Below are 4,852 nucleotides of genomic sequence, written 5' to 3'. Positions count from 1 at the left end.
CTGTTGCTCACACTTACAAAATTCCATCTCGATATCTCCATTCTCCACCAACTCTCTGATGAAGCGATATTTGATCTCTATATGTTTGCTTCTCCCATGGAAGATTGGATTCTTGGACAATGTAATAGATGAGACATTGTTACAATAAATTGTGGTTCCATCCTATTGCCTTTCATTCAAATCTATCAAGATCCTTCTTAACTAGATAGCTTGGCATGCTATTGCATTTGTTGCTATATACTCAACCTCTACTGTAAATTGAGCAACAATAGTTTGTAAATAATTGGTCTTCTGGATTTGATTGTGTGCGCTTTTTTAGAACAATGTTTCATATATTGGAACAATGAACTTGGAACTAGATGATATTAGAAGGTGTAGTTGATACAATTTGGAGTTTGTTGTTGGCTAACTCCATCTGTAGAACTGGTGTTTCCATAAATCTGAAAATCAAACTTACTACATGCATTAGGTCTGGCCGAGTTGTAGTCAAATACTTGAAATTTCCAACCATGCTCTTGTATATTGTTGGATTCATACTTTTGCTACAATCTTCCTTGCTCAACTTTAGACCTACTATTGTTGGTGTTGGGGCTGCCTTACTATTCTACATTTTAAATCTCTTCAAGATCTACTCTGCATATTTTTTTTGAGAGATGAAGATGCCATCATGCATTTGTTTTACTTCTATGCTTAGAAAGTACTTCAAGAGATCAAAGTCTGTCATCTCAAATTCATTTTTTATGGCCTCTTTGAACTCACCAATTAAAGTATTGTCATTACTAGTAAAAATTAAATCATCTACATACAAGACAACAATCAATAAATTTCCATTTGCTGCCTTGATGTAGAGAGTAGGCTCACCATTGCTTTTGCTAAAGCCATTTCTCATCAAATATGAGTCAATCCTACTGTACCATGCCTGTGGAGCTTTCTTGAGCCCATAAAGAGCTCTCTTCAATCTATATACTTTTTGTTCTTCACTTGCAACTTCATAACCAGGTGGCTGCTCCACATAAACTTCTTCCTTCAATATACCATTTAGGAAGGCAAACTTCACATCTATTTGAAATAGCTTCCATTTGTGCTGAGCTGCAATTGCTATGACAGCACGCATAGTTTCCATTTTTACAACCGGGGCATATGTCTAATCATAATCTCTTCCATACTGCTATTTGTAGCCCTTGACTACCAGCCTTGCCTTACGCCTATCAATTTTACCTCCAGCATTGCATTTGGTCTTGTAAACCCATTTCACTCCAATCACTTGCTTTTTGGGAGGCAATTCAGTTAGCTCCCATATTTCATTTCTTTTATATAACATCTATCTCCTCATCCATGGCCTTACGCCCTTTCTTCTCCTTAACAGCTTCTTCAAAATATATTGGATTACTATGAGAAAATAATGCAAAATTAACACTCTCATCATAATCTTCATACCTTTCATCTTGGTATATCTCCCTAAGGCTCTTGGTCTTTCTTGGTAATAAGAAGGAGAGTGTGGGATTAGAATCTTCATTGCTACTGATTTGTCGACCAAATCGGTCTTCACTGTTACTTGGTACTGACACTCAGTCATGCCTAGAAGAGCTCGGCAATGACTGAGGTTGCTTTCCTTTCCTTCTATTTTCTCCTTCTTCTTGCTATTCATCAGCATCTTCTTCATTCATAATTGACACTTTACTTGAGGTGCTCGGTGATTCATCAGTCGGTCCATACCATGACAGATTTTCAAAAAATTCCACATCTCTTGAGAGAATCATTTTGTTGTTCAATGGGTCATATAATCTGTATGCCTTTGATTCTAAGTTGTACCCTGTGAAGATGCACTTCACACCTTTGTCATCCAATTTTTGCATTTGCTCCTCAGGCACATGTGCATATGCAACACATCCAAACACCCTTAGGTATTCAACTATCCATCTTCCTCGTGACCATGCTTCTATTGGAATTTTATCATGAACTACCTTTGTAGGACACCTATTAATTATATAAACTATTGTTGCCATAGCCTCTCCCCAAAATTCAGTTGGGAGACCTTTATCTTTCATCATGCTCCTTGCCATTTCAACAATGGTCCTGTTCTTTCTTTCAGCCACTCCATTTTGCTATGGTGTATAGCTGGCTGTAAGCTCTTTCTTTATGCCATATTTTTTGTAAAAATTTACAAAAGAATTGGAGGTGTACTCCCCTCCTCTATCTAATCTTAGGACTTTGATATAGTGTCCACATTCACTTTCAGCCTGGGCTTTGAACTCAAAAAACTTATCAAATGCTTTAGATTTAGATTTCAAAAAATAAACCCATGTCCTATGACTAAAATCGTCAATAAATGTCATGAAATAAGTACTCCCTCCAATGGAAGTAACTTGCATGGGACGGACTAGGTCAGTATGCACTAACTCTGATAGATATTTAGCCCTCCTAGAATTTCTAGAGTCAAAGGGAAACCTATGTAGCTTACCCAAAATACAAGCCTTACACTTGTCACATGAATTTCTTATTTGTGGAAAACCTTCTACCATTCTTTTATTTGACAACAAATTTAAACCAGCATAGCTAAGATGACCATACTTGAGGTGCCATAGCCACGAAGGGTCTTCGATCACACTCCTTAGAGCTGATTGTGTAGGAGGTGCAATATTAACTTGAGATGAGAAACATGTCTCTATCCTCAAGAAAAAAATTATGTTTTTTTTCATTTAAACTATTGCAAGTAAGTTCTTGCTTCCATCCTTTTCATGAATGACACGTGTGTCATTCTCCATCAGCACTTTGTATCCATTTTGAATGAGCTGACCAATGCTCATCAAATTGTGCTTCATACTAGGGAAAAAATACACATTTTGTATTTCCTTCTTCTCACCTTGCTTGGTGTAGAACATAATAGATCCTTTTCCCACTACTGGTAGGGTTCCATTGTTACCCATTTTAATCTCAAATTTGAAACTCTTGTCAATAAATGAAAACAAAGTTTCATTACCACTCATGTGGTTGCTACATCCACTATCAAGGTACCAAAATTTAGGGCTTCCTTCTTCACCAACATTACACATGATGAAGGTAGTGGCATTGTTTCCACTTCCCATGTTCACATTAGCCACATTTGCTTGTCCTGACTGATTATTTTGCTTCTTTCAGCATTCACTTGCATAATGCCCATATTTATGACAATAGTAGCATTCTACATTACTCTTATTTGAGTTGTAATTTTTCTTACCTCCTCTTGAAGTATTGTGTGAGCTACTTGCTCCATTTTCTCTTCCTAAGCTTTCTACTGCAACATTTCTTTGTCCTCTATTACCTCGGTCTTTGCCTCTGGAGTTTCTGCCTGAGCCATTTCTTCCTCTTTCCCTTCCTCTTCGATTTGACTGAGCCTTGAATGCTTTCTCTTGGGAAGAAGAGGATGCAAATCTATTGATCCTATTATCATGAGTTTGAAGAATACCCATCAACTCATCCATTGTCAAAATAGTGAGGTCTTTTGCCTCTTCTATGGTCATGACCAAATTGTCATATTTATGAGGTAAACTCCTCAATATCTTCTCCACTATTCTCTGCTCTTGATAGTTTTCTCCATTTGACTTCAATTGGTTAATTACATTGAAGGTCCTTGAACTAAAATCTACAATTAATTCATTTTCCTTCATCTGAAGGTTCTCAAACTCCCTCCTTATATTCTGTAGCTTTACTGTACAGACTTTATTAGTCCCCTTGAAGTTTGGCTCAAAGATATCCCATGCTTCTTTTGCATAATTTGCTGCTGCAATTTTGGAAAAAACTATCTCTGTCATTGCAGCCTCAATCAAACTTAATGCCTTAGCATCCTTCCTCCTTGACTCTTTCAATTGAGTCTTCTATGCATTTTTGAGAGCAGCATAATGAGTTGGGTCTATCATATTATTGATCCCATTAATAACAAACTCTCACAAATCATTTGCAACCATTATGGTCTTCATCTTCTTTGCTCATGTATCATAATTTTATCCATTGAAGGGTGGTGGCTACTGCCATAACTTTCCTGCATCTCCTGCCATATCAAATATCCCAAGAAAAAAAAGCCCTAACTCACTGTGGATGTGGAGCCTCAAGGCTTTGATACCATGTGAGAAATATTTAAAATAAATTCATAACCCTAAATAATGCTCAGCAAAAACTATTACTGAGTGCTAGTTTTGCTTAGCACCTTAATAAGCTGAGTGGCAGGAGAGTGCTAAGTGAGCTCGGTAAATGAAGAACAACTCGACACGAATGGATGTTGAGTGAGCTCGGTAGTGTGGATGCCAAGTGAACTCGGTAGCCACTGGAAGGTCGAGCTCGGTAGAAGAAGGTACCGAGTGAACTTGGCAATAATTGTAAAGTTAAAACTCAAATAAAAACCAAACTGAGTAACATAACTATAACATGAACTTTTCCACCATTAAAACCAGAGAACCAAAGCTTGAAGTATTCCACAGTAAACTTCTCAAATGCAACAAATAAGGGAAGAACAATAGGTTCAAGTATGTCTGCTAGCTTTCTATTCAAATTTGATTCAAAATATTACAAAATTTGGGAGCATTCGACTTCAACCAGAAAACCCTAAAATAACCCTAAAACTAGTAAAACTTCAAACTTCAAAAACTTTAACTTGCAGCTCTAATGGCTGCATACAATGGTGCTTGGAGCAATCACTGCTTCAACATGACAAATCCAACAATAAAAAACTTATAGAATGAATAGAGGAAGAAGCACGTGCAATAGCAAGCACGACAATGATTCCTTCTGTCTCTGCAATGACTAATATGCTGATCACTTCCTTTCTTCTTTCTCTGCTCTTCTACTCTCTTCAACTTCTCTCTGTCTGGTCGAAAAG

This window comes from Cupressus sempervirens, chromosome 5 (genome assembly GCF_028749045.1).
Source record: "Cupressus sempervirens isolate cs-2001-9-10 chromosome 5, ASM2874904v1, whole genome shotgun sequence".
Classification (NCBI taxonomy): domain Eukaryota; kingdom Viridiplantae; phylum Streptophyta; class Pinopsida; order Cupressales; family Cupressaceae; genus Cupressus; species Cupressus sempervirens.
This window is presented reverse-complemented; position numbering follows the sequence as displayed.